Genomic DNA, 15,672 nt, shown 5'->3' on the forward strand with positions numbered 1-15,672 from the left:
GAGAACATCGTGTTGTGTATACTTGGCATATTAGATTTAGATCAGTACATTATCCACATTATTTAAAATTTGGTGACGAGGGAATGAAGCGATACTGCGCAGAATGGATATTTGTCATCAGAGGTTTCTTGATACGGTTCACAATTATTTTAGCCAAGAGTTTTTCTATAACCAGCATACTCTAAAGCCATTCAAGGGCTTGATCTCTTGTGAGAACAGGCTTTGCACATCACATAAAACATTCTTCAAAGCACGTGCAAAAGCTAGATGCATTTTTTGAACGGTCATCTGAAGCTGTTATTGATCTTAAGAGCGAGTCCGGTCAAGAAGGGTAAAGATTTGTATCTATTTTGCGACATGGTGGGCTTAGAATGTGGTCTTCAACATCTATAACAAGAAGGTGCTGAATGCTTTTCCTTACCCATGGCTTATGCTAACACTCTCGCTTGCCTCCGGCTCTGCAATCATGCTTGCCTTGTGGATGTTGACATTGAATTCTAAAAAGGTCCTGCTCCGATAAGGAGAAGCTTTGCTATTTATAGGATTCGTCCAATAGTGGTTTTGATCATGAGGTGTTTTATGTATTCCCTCTGGATGCGCAGATGCAATCATATTTAGAGCTATGTATAGAGATGCTGAAGAATTTGTGCTGAGTGGGTTCTGGGTAATTGTAAGTCATATAGAGTGTATTAACTTGGATCACATCGCTGTTTAGATCAACAGTGGTCTACGGTTCATGTGTGTGCATATATGCCGATTGTTTAGGAGAGTAAATGGATGCTTTGATAAGAGTCTAGGCTTTACATCACTTTTAAGCTTTGAAACAGGTGCTTTGAAGCTACAGGGCTTGGATTATTTCACAATTTTACACCAGAATAATTGTGTGAGGTAATTTGATTGAAAGCTGTGAACAATCATGTCTTAAGTGGAAAAATATGAATGATCATAGAAATGTCTCTGGGTTATGAAGAATTAGTTTGGTTTCAGAAGAATATTTAACTCTTTAAGAATTAGTTTTTTTTCACTTATAGCTCTCTGGGCCAACCTTTGTGTACAGGTTGCATTGGCGCGCACAATTGGCCATGTTGTTTCCATTGTGAGCATGTCGAAGGTAGCTGTTCCATTGACACATATCATAAAGAGTGCAGAACTTGTCTTCAGTATGTTGTTTCACGCTTCTTGCTCGATGAATACTTTCCTCTTCCAATGTATCTATCTTTGATTCCCATCATTGGAGGTTGTGGTCTTGTGGCTTTAATAGAACTTAACTTCTATATGACTTGAACATGCAAGCATAGGTAATTGCATCTGGAGAGATGGCCTCACTTCGCATCCTCTAAAAACAGCCTGAAGCTTCTTGGCACTGCCCCTGTTGGGTGTATCCTGCAATCAGAACACTCCAAGAGAGGGCATATGGGATAGGCAACTCCTCGAGCACTTTTTGTGATTTTTGAAGTAGATGACATTTGGCATACATGTGGACTAGGGCATTGCCAAGCACGATGTTTTCTTTCAACAGTCCGTGGCTAACAATATGATCGAGAATTCTTTGCCCATATCAGTGTCTTGCGTAGTGCCACATGCCTTCAAGATGAAAGCGTAGGTAATTTCATCTACGTTTTCTTTCAGCAACCTTGACTAACGTAGATACTCGTGAAGTCTTTGCCCGTATCAGCATCTTGAGTGGTGTCACACGCCTTCAAGGTGCAAGCGTAAGTGATTGCATCTAGAGAGATGCTCTCGCTTTGCATCCATTGAAAATAGCCTAGAGCTTCCTAGCCTTGCCCCGTCCGGCATATCTTGCAACCAATGAATTTTAAGAGACAACAGGTAGCTCCTCAAGCATTGTCTGTGCTTTCTCTGGAGTACTTAGCATTTGGCATACATATTTACCAAGGTATTGCCAAGCATGGCTGTAGCAGGGCTACAGTGACAAGTGTCATTGGCACAGGATGGGTAGGTATAGTTGGTCAAGAGTTCACACCGGACGGACTCTCGCCTGGCTAGTGACACGTGGCAGTGATTCTAGTGGTGGTCTAGTGGATACCATGGCCAGATCACCACTAGTGTAGTTTGGATATGGGCTTAGTTAGATTGAGATATTTTGCTAGCCGTTGGTGGCTCTTTATGATATATATGTGTGGTTGGTTCCAGTATGGTACAGCATATCATTATCCACTTTGTATGGTCTAGCGTCCTGAGTCTTGAGTCTTGAGTCCAACACTGCACATCTGCACCCTCCCTGCACATTGGAGCCTCGACACTCCCATTGTACCCTGGAGTCGTGGGCTTGGAGCTGAGAGTGTTGCCAGCCAGAGTCTGTATTGTCCTATGATTTTGTCGAATTCCACTGAGTTTTGAGTCTGTTGTTGTGCTTTGAGTTGTTGTTATGTTTCTGTGTGATGTTTTCTTCGTGTTGGAGTGACCTTTCTTGCTTACTGCAGTGAGGACCACCCAATATAGAGAGCATAACACACTTCTCCTGCCACAGGTGCTCTCATTTTTGGCACGCCCAGTGGGACCTCAACTGAAGTTGGAGTGATAGTGGATGGTGGATTTGGCATCAACCTGATGCCTGAGTTTACTATGTTGGCTTTAGGTCTGCAGCCTACATGACATGCTCCCTTCACAATTACGTTGGCCGACTAGAGGACAGTCTACCCATTGGGCATAGTGGACAAGGTGCCTCTGCAAGTATAAGAGTTCACCTTTAGCTTGAATTTTGTTATGGTTCGACTTCCCCAAGTTGAGAGAGGATTTCCTTTGCTTATCAGTAGACCATGGCTATGACAAACTAAAGCATTGCATGATTGGGAAAATGACGCAATGTGGATACATACTCCTGGCTCGCCAATAAAACCCATTCGACTTGAAGGAGGCATGGATCTAGTACTGCAACATAGTTCTTTGTCAATGGAATCAACCCTGAACTGGAACGGCCTACTCCACCTGACGGGTTAGAAGAAGATCTGTTGGAATGGTTGGAAGCTACCAAGTGTATGCCTTGTTATGAAGTCTCTATTCAATCTTTTCCTGAGGATACACCCTCTTCCAAAGTTTCTACATTACCTGAGCCCAGTGAGCCACCCGAGCTAGTAGCAAGAGTGGAGGTCACAAAGGCGAAAAACTATGCGCCCTTGGTGGAAGCCTTTGGACTTGGTGAGCCTATAAAGAATCATAGAAGGGGAAAGAAATCTCCTTTATAGGAGTTCACCCACACCTCAACCTCAGCTTGACTCTCTTCGACCAAGCCAATGTGTCTGGTGTACTTCCCTTCACCAAGCTTCCTCAAGGCGGGTTACAACAAAAAGATGTTGATTTCAAGATTGATGAGACACCAGCTCATGATGTCTCTCTGCTCCTAGAAGCGGCAACCTATTCACCTATAGCGAAATCTTCAGCAGTGCCATCTCCAAATCCAGAAAAGGGAGCCAACTTCGACGATTCTAATGCCCACCCGACGCTGCTAGACCAGATACAGAGCAGATAGTCCTGTTTGCTGTGGCCTCTATCACAGAAGTTACAGTTAGCCTCTTTCAAAATTACAGAATAGTCGAGCACTGCTACTGGAAGGCAATCCTTGAGTATTGTAACTAACATCCGGGGTGCCATTTTGGAAACTTGTGAAAGACCCGAGTACATGGCAAGTCAAAAATTCTCACTACACAAGCAAACAACTGTAGTCTCTGAGAGCATGTCTTCAGCAAGATACTTTGACTGCCCCTTTCCCCTCTTGCCCCTACCCAGCCCTAGTCCCTCTCCTCGCCCCTCACCATCCCCTCTCGCCCCTCACCCCTACCTACCACCTCCCCTCACCTCTCGCCCCTACCCACCCCCTCTCCATCTCTGGCCCCTATCCTCTCCCTCTTGCTCTCCCCCCCCCACCCCCCCCCCCCGCCCCCACCCACCCACCCCCCTCTCTCTCCCTCGCCCCTGCCCATCCCCTATCTCCCCCTCATTCCTACCCAATCCCCTCTCCTCACCCCCTCGTCCCTACCCAATCCCTTCCCTTCGTCTCGCCCCTACCCAGTGCCCACCCCCTCAACCCTAGCCTCCACCATTTGCCTTCCACCCTCCCCCCTACACCCCCATTTTCCTTTTTCTTTTTTGTGAATTTTCCTCCTTGAAGAGCACACTTGGTGGCCACCAATGAGCGTCCTTCGTCCTTGTGCTGAATTTACACGAGCTTTTAGCTTTCTGAGATTTTGCTACAAATTTGGGCGTTCTTTAGTTTCTCCTTTCTGCTTTCTGTACAACGTATCTCATTGTGCGGCACGGTTGCCATACTTCTCCATCTTATTCTGCAAATACCTACATTTCATGATTGCACCTTCCTCCTTAGAACTCAAATATCTTCTCCACACATCAGCTTCTTCAGTTAGGTAAGGCTGCATTTTTCTTGCTAGTTTTAGTCCTCTCTAGTTTCTGTGTTCTCTCTCACCAAGACGGTGAGTGGTCTTATGGCAGGCAACCTGTAGCAGGGCTACAGTGACAAGTGTCATTGGCACATGACGAACAATTAGGTATGGAGTTCACATTGGACGAACTCTCACCTGGGCAGTGATACGGGTGGTGGTCTAGTGGACACAGTGGCCAGATCATCACCACTGCAATTTGGAATGGGTTATTTTGCTAGCCGTTGGTGGCTCTTTATGATACACATGTGTCGTTAGTTCTACTATGGTACAACATATCATCAGCCACTTTGTATGGTCTAGTGGACACTGTGGCCAGATCACCACCACCGCAATTTGGAGATAGGCTTAGCTGGAATGGGATATTTTGCTAGCTGTTGGTGGCTCTTTATGATACACATGTGTGGTTGGTTCTAGTATGGTACAACATATCATCAGCCACTTTGTATGGTCTAGTGACCCGAGTCTTGAATCTTGAGTCTAGTACCGCACATCTACACCCTCCCTGCACATTGGAGCCTCCATTGTACCATGGAGTTCTGGGCTTGGAGCTGAGAGTGCTGCAAGCCCTATGAGGTTGTCAAGTTCCACTAAGTTCTGAGCCTATTGTGTGCTTTGAGTTGTTTTTTCGTTTCTATGTGATGTTTTCTTCTTGTTGGAGTGAGGTTTCTTGCTTACTACATTGAGGAGCACCCACTGTAGAGAGCACGACACATTTTTCCTGCTACAATGGCGTTTTCTTTCAACACCCTCGACTAACAATATCATCGTGAATTCTTTTGCCGATATTCGTGTCTTGTATAGTGCCCCAAGCCTTCAACATGCAAGCGTAGATAATTGCGTGTGGAGAGATGGCCTCACTTTGCATCCTCTGAAAACAGCCCAGAGCTTCTTGGCACTGCCCCTTGGGGCATATCCCCCAATCAGATCATTACAAGAGAGGGCATATGGGATAGACAAAGTACAGCTTGTGATTTTGAAGTAGACGACATTTGGCATACATGTCGGCCAAGGCATTGGCAAGCACAATGCCCGTGACTAACAATATGATTGTGAATTCTTTTGTCCATATTAGTGTCATGCGTAGTGCCACATGCCTTCAAGACGAAAGTGTAGGTGATTTCATCTACATTTTCTTTCTACAGCTGATGACTCATGTAGATAATCGTGAAGTCGGTTTCCCGTATCAACATCTTGAGTGATGACACACACCTTCAAGATGCAAGCGTAAGTGATTGCATCTGGAGAGATGCCCTCACTTTGCATCTGCTAAAAACAACCCAAAGCTTCCTGGCCTTGCCCTTGCTAGGCATAAGGTGCAATCAATGAAGTCCAAGAGACAACCTCTCGGATAGGTAGCTCCTCAAGCACTTTCTGTGCTTTCTGAAGAGCATCAAATTTGGCATACATGTCGACAAAGGCATTGCCAAGCACAATGTTTTCTTTCAACGAGCTGTGACTAACAATATCATCGTGAATTCTTTTGCCCATGCCAGTGTCTCCGTAGTGCTACATGCCTCCAAAATGCAAGCATAGGTAATTGCATATGGAGAGATGCCCTCGGTTTGCATCCTCTGAAAACAGCCCAAGGCTTCTTGGCCTTGCCCCTGTTGGGCACTGCAATCAGAAATCTCCAAGAGAGGGCATCCTGGACAGATAGCTTCTCAAGCACATTCTGTATTTTCGGAAGTAGACAACATTTGGCATACATGTCGACCAAGGCAATTCCAAGCACGATGTTTTCTTTTGACATCCCCTAACTAACAATATGATCTTGAATTCTTTTGTCTATATCGGTGTCTTGCGTAGTGCCGCATGCCTTAGAGACGAAGCGTAGGCGATTTCATCTACATTTTCTTTAGAAGCCCTTGACTAACGCACATAATCGTGAAGTCTTTTTCTCGTATCAGCCCCTTGAGTAGTGTCACACACTTTCATGATGCAAGCATAAGTGATCGTATTTGGAGAGATGCCCTTGCTTTGCGTCCGCTGAAAACAGCCGAGAGCTTCCTAGCCTTGCCCGTGTTCGACATATCCCGCAATCAATGAAGTCCAAGAGACGACATCCCGGACAAGTAGCACCCAATGGCTCTATATGGTTGTGATTGATTGTGTGTGTGTGTTTGTGTGTGTGAGAGAGAGAGAGAGAGAGAGAGAGAGAGAGAGAGAGAGAGAGAGAGAGAGAGAGAGAGAGAGAGAGAGAGAGAGAGAGAAATGAAATGAAATGTTATATTAACGTCTTCAAAAGGCCAAAGTGACCTATGAGACCAGAAAGTTACAATGCGGTGTATCTGATACAAAGTCAGATCAACAAAATAAATTAAACTAGGATAACAAAATATAAATACTGCGGGATCCTAAACTAAGCAGCACAATGTGAAGACAATATGGGAGGAGAGTAGAGATCCATCTTCATCTGCACTCTGGACGACGAAAGAGTATGGCTTGAATCCTTTGCTGTAGCCTCCTTCGAAACCGTGTAGCTCCTCTTCTCCATCGGGGTCGTCTAGATCCCCCTAGCTCCAATGCTCGGTCTATGAGAATGCCAGTAGTGCGGGTAGACCTCTCCACCGTTGGCTGCTCCTCTGTCTGTTCTTCTGGGTGTACAATATCTAGTGTGAAGAAATCTGTGATCTGTCTTTGGGGATGTCTCTCTTCAGCTCTCCTCAGTAAAGTTTCTCTATGCCTGTGTAACTCAAGTAGATATAGCCCAAGACATCTTTGATCCTCATAACTCATGACCCTAGATAGAGGCCGAAAACCTTCTCTGAATAGACAATGAAAACGGCCTCGTATCTCATAATACACTGTGCAATGACATATGTAATGTACTTCTGTCTCTGGTTCTAGATGGCATAAGCGGCATATCCTGCTATCTGCTGGTGTCCCTCTGAATCTGCCAGTCTCAATCTCGAGCTGATGTGAGGACGTGCGTATCTGGCCAATGGCACAACGCAAACCATGCGAAAGATGCGTGTCCATATAGCTAGGTCGAATCACAAACCCATCCTCCGTGAGGTGGAGAAGATGCTCTCTATAGAAAGCCATCTTCGTGCCCAACTCCTGTAACGTCTCTATCCATGTCCTCCTCGTGTCCGGCTGGATCAGATCCTGACGAATGAGTCTATTAATCTCTACCCGTGTTAGAGACCTCAAGGGTGCCTGTAGAGAGTATTGAAAAGGAGGCAACCTGTCCATGGTGAAACCATGTGTCTGAAACCATGATGCCATCTGTGCATACCAGCATGATGTATCCCCATTAAGAGCTAATTGTCTGGAGGACTCTAGAGCCACCCTGGCATATCTGTCTCTGGTAGTATCCCACAAACTGTGTACAAAGGAGACTGATCTGGTAAGCGCCTCAATCTCCATAGGGGAGGTGTCACAAAACGGGAGCGTACACGAGCACTTGAAAATCTGAAAATTAAATTACTTTGCAAATGTGAGAGAAGGGAGAAGATCGACACAGTGTTGGGGACCAGAAGATGGGCTGGCCCCCCCCCCCGTTAAGAGTATTCTTTTATTCAGGGAGAATTCGTATACAAGCACGAGAACCCGAGGAAACCCCTTTGTTCTGTAATCTTAGACCCGAAGGTCGTGCTTTCCCGTAAAGGGCTTGGGCACAAGGCCGTTCCTTCCCGTAAGGGACTTAGGCACGAAGCCGTACTTTCCCGTAAGTGACTTAGGCGTGAAGCCGTACTTCACGTGAAGGGCCTTCCCGTAAGACGGGAGATTCCTGCAAAACAAACCACACAAACACGTGACAACAATTCGTATGGCGAATCCACAATAGATACCTGTCGCTCTTGCGCGGGAAAAGCGACTTCCGTGCTTCGTAGTCTCGCGATCTCTTGCGGCAGAGTCTTCTCTTGCTGACGTTGGTACCCCCTTTGAGTGAGGGCATGTGGTGCTTTTATAGCTCCCTGGCCACGGCACGAATAGCTGCTCGCGTAGAGATCGCGGCCGTTTTTTTTTTGTGCGCTGTTCTACCCGAAATAGGGAGAGAGAATCCACTGGCTGGTTTTGTTGCTTTATCTTCTAAGTGGCTGCCCACTTATTAAGTGGGCGGCCGACATATTTTAAAATTGGTCTGAACCTGCCCAAAAACTCAATAAAACCTTATAAGTTAAAACCAATGCATTTCACAACACTTCCTAGGCGTCCCTGGATGCAACCACATGCACAAATGCAATGCAAACATAGATTCCTCGCGGGAAAGCGTCTGCCTTCCCGCGGTTGTTCCTGCTTTTCGTAAAAAGCTTCATTGAACCCATCTTTATTCTTGTGCTTGCGTTCTTACGCGTATTTTCTTACTCAGTTCGGATTTCCTCCTTAGCCTACGGGATGCCCCCTTACTGATGCACCTGTCACCCATCATGTGACGCATCAGGGCCACTCGTAACCCGGTCCTTTCCACCGATTTACGGAAACTCCTTCGCGATGTTTACCGTCACCCATCAAATGACACATCAGAGTTGTCCGTTCCTGATGGTAGTTCCTATAGCTACAATCTTTTAACAGTTCTTAGTGCACATAATAAAATATCCTAAAAAAGAAATTAATCATTAAAAATAAGAAAATAGTCCAATTATCTCTTGTGGCAGAGTCTTCTCTTGCTGACGTTGGTATCCCCTTTGAGTGAGGGCATATGGTGCTTTTATAGCTCCCTGGCCACGGCACGAATAGCTGCTCGCGTAGGGATCGTGGCCGTTTTTTTTTTTTTTTTGCGCTGTTCTACCCGAAATAGGGAGAGAGAATTCGTTGGCTGGTTTTGTTGCTTTATCTTCTAAGTGGCTGCCCACTTATTAAGTGGGCGGCCGGCATATTTTAAAATTGGTTTGAACTTGCCCAAAAACTCAATAAAACCTTATAAGTTAAAACCAAGGCATTTCACAACACTTCCCAGGCGTCCCTGGATGCAACCACATGCATGAATGCAATGCAAACATAGATTCCTCGTGGGAAAGCGTCTGCCTTCCCGCGATTGTTCCTGCTTTTCGTAAAAAGCTTCATTGAACCCATCTTTATTCTTGTGCTTGCGTTCTTACGCGTATTTTCTTACTCAGTTCGGATTTCCTCCTTAGCCTACGGGATGCCCCCTTACTGATGCACCTGTCACCCATCATGTGACGCATCAGGGGCACTCGTAACCCGGCCCTTTCCACCGAACGTATGGAAACTCCTTCGCGATGTTTACCGTCACCCATCAAATGACACATCAGAGTTGTCCATTCCTGATGGCAGTTCCTGTAGCTACAATCTTTTAACAGTTCTTAGTGCACATAATAAAATATCCTAAAAAAAAGAGATTAATCATTAAAAATAAGAAAATAGTCCAATTAGCAACATCCCTCTGGCTTTTAAACAGTTCACCTCAACTATAGTGCATGGACATATACCTCCAGTATCTCGGGATAAGCTGCTAATTCCTCCTGCGTCATCCACTGAGCATCTAGATTCGAATAGTTCTTAAACTTAACCAAATACTTCCGTGTTATCTTTCTAGATTTGAGAGACCACTCCTGATGACTTACTATCTGCTCCGGTTGGAGTATTTCTTCTGTTTCCTCAACCTCAGGAGGTTCCTCAGCACTAGGCTGGCTTGGAGGCGGTCCCACATACGGCCGGAGTAAACTGACATGGAAAGCATTATGGATCTTCCAATTAGGCGGTAGCTCTAATCGGAAAGTGACATCATTCACTCGCTCAGTGATCTTAAACGGCCCATAGTAACGGGTAGAAAGTTTTACCACCTTCCCTTTATGAGACGCTTGTTTCTTAAGTCTTGCCTTCTCAAACTCGAGTAAGATTAACTGTCCGACTGTTAAGTCTAGATTCCTTCTGTGCTTGTCTGCAGCTTTCTTATGCTTTTCCTGAGAGCGTAGAATAGCTCTCCTAACTTGCCCGTAGGCTGTGTCCAAATCCCGGACAAATTCATCTGCTGCAAAGATCTTATCCTTAGTTAAAAGGATGGGTGGAAGCAAAGGCTTACCATAGAGAATCTCAAAAGGTGCTTTCCCCGTCGATGAGTGTATGGTATTGTTATACGCATACTCGACAAGAGGCAAATATTTCTCCCAGTGAGATTGCCGGTCTGACACATAAGCTTTTAACATATCCAATACTGTGGAATTGGCTATCTCACTTTGCCCGTCCGTTTGAGGATGGTAGGCAGATGAAAAATTCAGCTTCGTACCAAGATTATCCATCAAGGCACGCCAAAAATTTCCTGTCATGCGAGGATCTCGATCGCTCACAATAGACTTAGGCATTCCATGATGCTTAAAGAGCGGTGCTAGAAAGACCCTAGCCATATGATCTGCTTTGATCGTTTTCTTGACTGGTATTGTCACAAAAATACGAAAGTGTAAACTGACGTTTAATTGCACTTCAAATACTCAAGAGAATTAGAGGGAGCGAGAAAACTTGACACTTCATTGGGGACCAGAAAATGGGCTGGTCCCCCCCCATAAAGAGAATATCTTTATTACTAAGGGAGAATCTTTACAAGCACAGGAACGGGGCATACGCCCGTCCTCTATTCTTTCTTCTGTTCTGTTCTGACTACTGACTGAGAAAGTGTTTCCACTTTCTTACTGCTTAGGGGATTTCCCCTCTTCTGCGAGACTGGTTGGAAGCTCTCGAAAAGAGAGTCTATCTTTCGAAACAGCTCATCGGAAGCTCTCACAGAAGAGAGTCCATCTTCCGTTATGTGTTGCCTTCATGCTCATTCATTCATGCATCGAACACAAAAGAGAAACAAGCAAAATGCACACGCACATGCTTGCTGTAATTTTCTGCACATAACCTGAAATTCTTACCTGTGCACACCCCTACGCCGAAACAGAGGTCTTCTTCGCGATGGAATCGCGCCAAACTTGATGTAGACTTAGGATAAGGAGAGAGAAGAGAATTTCTATGGCTGATCTGCTGAAAACAGCCCTAATCGAGGTGATTAGGGGCTGAAAACAGAGAATTACAGCAGCCGCACTCTGCTAAGAGAGCGTCTACGGCCGCTTCTCGCGATGAAACTTCACCAGAAGGTGTCTATGACTGTGAGATCCCTTGTTCTTGACAATGGGAGCACAAGGCTACCACATATGTCGCAAGGGGCTGCTCTCAAGCTTCAATGGAGGGCTCCACCGCGTAGAGCACGCTCACATTAGGGGGGGTAGGTGCACTGCCAGCCCTGAAAATGGGGGAGGGGGGGCTCCTAAATAGCCATCAGGGAGAGGGGGCGCTAGGAAGAGAGAGAGGGTGAGAGTGAGAGTGAGAGAGAGTTAGTTTGCATTAAAAACTTAAAAACCATTCAACTTTTGACTTTAAAAACTTCTAGCTCATTAATTAAAAAAAATGTGCAACTAACTAACAACTGCTACCAATGATTCTTTTATGAGAATACCAAAGGTCTGCCGGCGCAATGCCGCACGGGCACTGCACCGCTTTTACCTGTTCACACTTGTCCGGCCGCCCGCCCGGGCACGGACCGTTAAATTTAATTTCACGAAACTTACCCTAAGGCTTTATTAGCTTTATGAGCCTTAGGGTCACTGTTCTAAGGACCCCATCTCATTCATGTGCTTGTACTGACGCGCGTATTTTTCCTGAGCCTAAAATCTGAGGCTATTGCTTACCCCTTTCTGAAGACCGGATTTCCCAATCACTAGGGCTTCAGGGTAATTTCTGCTAAGGTCCCTCTGAGGTGTTCTAGCCCGCATTTAGGCTCACCTGAGGCCTTAGAACTGCTAAGTCTATTCTGGTGTGCACACAACTAATTAGATAATTCTTTTCTCGTAAATAAATTAATTATTTACAAAGTCTGACTTAGTTACAGGTATAAAGTGTGCTTGCTTGCTAAACCTGTCCACAATGGTCCAGATCGCGTCATTTCTAGTCTGAGTTCTAGGGAGGTCCATGATGAAGTCCATGGCAATACTTTCCGAGGGTTCATTAGGCACAGGCAATGGTTGTTGCAACCCAGGCCTCTTATGCCGATCATACTTCACTTTTTGGCAAACCAAGCATTCCCTGACATACTTATCAATGTCTGCTTTAAGGCTAGGCCAAAAGAAATATCTTTCCATTGCTAAGGTCGTAGAGAGAATACCCCGATGACCCGCATAAGGCGAAGCGTGTGCTTCATCCATGATCTTCTTTCTTAATTGTTCCGCCACACATATGGCCTGATGGTGGTAGAGATAACCGTCCCGAATGGAATAGGGAAACTCATTCTCTCCACGATGTAGCTTTTCCCAAATGGTGGAGAAGTCTGGATCATTCGGATACAAATCCGGTAGTGCTTCTAATTCTTGGTGATACACCGAAGTGATAGCGTTCTAATAGAGAGAGAAAGAGAGAGTCGACACGTCACGACAGAGTTCCGCGCCTAGAAGCATTGGCCCCAAAGACTGGCACCCCTTTCGGTATTTCTTTATCATTAATCATTGCAAAGTACAACTCCCAAGGGACCTCTGTTCTCAAACTCTGCATGCAGATGCTCTGCAGCGTGAGGCCCCAGGGGCTCTTTTATTCTTACAAGAGATGCCCCAAAAGTAATCAGTTTAAAGCACTTTTTCCCAAAAGCATCCGCCCTCAAAAGCTAGCGCTAGGGACTTCCAAAAGCAACAAGCAAAATTTCCGGATATCCGTACAACTTGCCACATCAACATAGCAACACATTTTACGGAAAATCTGTATAGTCCTACCACGTCACCATCCGTACGGATTGCCACGTCAGCATGTCAATGCATTTTACAAAAATCTCCTTCAGGGTTCAGGCTTCTGTCTTTTAGGGTTTCGGACCCCATGGCCGGTGCTTCCTCCATTCAGTTTCACTGGGGTTTGTCCAACCACTTGGTGACATATCCCCCTCTTGAAAGAACTGTAATCGCCCTCGATTACGCCTGCAAAATCAAACACAAGCCAGAAACCAATTCAATAGACACTGCACAAAGAAGACAGTCACTGAACATTTAAAACAAATCACATAAAGTCCATCGAGATATCGGACCATGATTGTCGGCAACGTGTTTAACAATCGCATCTAATCTATCCCAGATCTCACTGATGTCAGGATCCGCTAATTCTTATTGCTATCATGTCCATCTCCTCTGGAATCACAAGGCCGAAATGCTACAGCCGTTTCGTCTTTCAAACATGCACCTAGACACTTCTCACATGAGAGAGCACACGTAAATCATATTCGTTTCAGGAATTCTCAATTCAAAGTACTTCTTTCATAAAGTCATCCAACAGAATACTGTCAGTCCCATCACTATCCTTGAAACCCAAAGGAAAAGCAATGACTTTCTTCCATTTGGTTAACTTGTGACAAAGGAGCGGAGTAACTCCCCTCTTGTGCAGTCGATCTCCGAGATCTCTCGGAATAGTCGAAGTTAGACCGAAAGCCTCAAGATAAAGTTCTAGTATCTGAGAAGTATCTGCTAGGTCCTCCTCCATCATCCGCTTCGCATCCAATGCCGGTGAGTTCTTGACTAAGTAAGAACCGCCGTTCATTTTACCTTTCACTTTTCTTTCTTAGTGAGCCAATATCTGTTCTAGAACGAGAATCTCCTTGCTCTTTTCCACTTCTTCCTCCTAAGGCTCCCTGTCGACCGGCACCTCACCCTTGAAAGGTTTCAAGAGACTCACATGAAAAGCATTGTAAATCTTCCAAGTATCAGGCAACTTCAATCTCAAGGATACATCATTTATCTTCTCTTGAATCTGAAAAGGGCTATAGTACCGTATACTTAGCTTTGGAAAAAGCCGATCCTTTCCCTTTCGTTTCCTTAGGCCTGCCTTCTCAAACCGTAAGAGCACCCAATCATCTTCCTTCAGCTACAAGTCGCGTTAATGTTTATTGGCTGCCTTCTTATGCGGTGCTTGAGACTTTCCAAGAGCCTCGCGCACATTGGCAAAAGGAGTGTCTAGATCTCTCGTATAATGATCCGCTTTCAAAAATCTTATCTTTGGTGCTTAGAAACGGAGGAACCTTGTTAGCATATCCTCGATTACTTCAAATGGCACCTTCCTCGTCGATGAATGAACTATGTTGTTGTAAACAAATTCCATCGAGGACAAGTAGTTTTTCATTGTGTCTTCTGTTCCAAAATGTAGGACTTCAATAAATCCAAAACCAATGAATTGGCTATCTCAGATTGCCCGTATGTCTGTGGGTTGAATGAGGACAAGAACTGCAACCACGTGCCAATGTTGTCCCAGATCGCTCTCCAAAACAAACCAGTGAATCGGGGATTTCTGTCCGAGACTATGGCCTCAGGCATGCCATGGAACAAAAAAAGCTGCAAAACAAACAGCCTTGCCAAATGATCAGGCGTAACTGTCTTCTTTACCGGAATGAAGTGAGCCTGCTTGTCGATGACTATCCAAATGCGATCATTCCCACTTTGAGTCTTGGGAAGGTAAAAAATGAAATCCATGACAATGCTTTCCCAGGGACGGGAGGGTATGGGTAAAGGAAGCTCTTTCAATATCTCATCCGAGGTATTATAAAAAATTGTTTGATGATTTCTCATGCAGGCATTAAAGTCCCCAAGAGAATGATGTCACCATCTCTAGAAAACTCCAATATTTCCTTGTCTACTGTAGAGAAAGGGGACTATCCTCTAGGTGCGGTATATACTTACGTGTGGGGGACAAAATAACATATAGCAATGTACAAGAATCTTCCTGTCTCAACCCTCAATCTTACCCACATGTATTTGGCCTGATCATCTCTCAGAATGATGTGCACAAGCGGCTGTAACTCCTCTCTGAATAGGACTCCTACTCCTCGTGGCCCTCTGTCCCTATGCTCTTATCTCGTCTCTGCTCGACAAGCTGTCTCCCACCTATATCCAATCACAGGTGGCATAAGCTGTCCCGGTGCCTCGTGGCGTCTCTCAGTAAAAGATGATGTCTCTCCCCATAAAGTTGTCCTCAAATGCCCTACATCAAGAGAGAACCAGCTGTACCTCGATCGCATTGCTGCTATTGCCAACTTGCCAGCACTATTTTTATTACGAAGGAAAGAACCTTAAAATAGATTTAAAAGGCCTCACATCATTTGATAGGCTCCACCTCTATATCCAACAAACAAATCCGCTTCTCATGCAACTGGTCTGATTCTAGGAAATGACAACCTTTGTGGCCCACTCAAAATCTACGCTTGTGTTCATGCACCGGTTGGGGTCTCCATAGAGGGTATCGAAGCTCTTCTTTAAACTACTCCAAACAACTCTAATCAACAATCCTT

At 45.2% G+C, this 15,672-nt stretch overlaps 1 protein-coding gene across 2 annotated transcripts in view; it reads left to right on the forward strand.

The window, feature by feature from the left end:
- Nucleotides 1–202: 202 nt before the first annotated feature.
- LOC147461972 (uncharacterized) overlaps nucleotides 203–15,672 on the forward strand; it is a 32,609-nt gene continuing 17,139 nt past the window's right edge. Inside the window, exons 1-3 of one of the 2 annotated variants that reach the window (XM_086509433.1) lie at nucleotides 203–505; nucleotides 828–888; nucleotides 1,058–1,111. The gene's annotated coding sequence lies outside the window, so the exon portion shown is untranslated. The remainder of the gene's footprint in view (nucleotides 506–827; nucleotides 889–1,057; nucleotides 1,112–15,672) is intronic. The other variant, XM_086509432.1, reaches the window with a different exon arrangement.

Source organism: Adiantum capillus-veneris, chromosome 3, assembly GCF_014529385.1.
Source record: "Adiantum capillus-veneris isolate H3 chromosome 3, ASM1452938v2, whole genome shotgun sequence".
NCBI classification, from domain to species: domain Eukaryota; kingdom Viridiplantae; phylum Streptophyta; class Polypodiopsida; order Polypodiales; family Pteridaceae; genus Adiantum; species Adiantum capillus-veneris.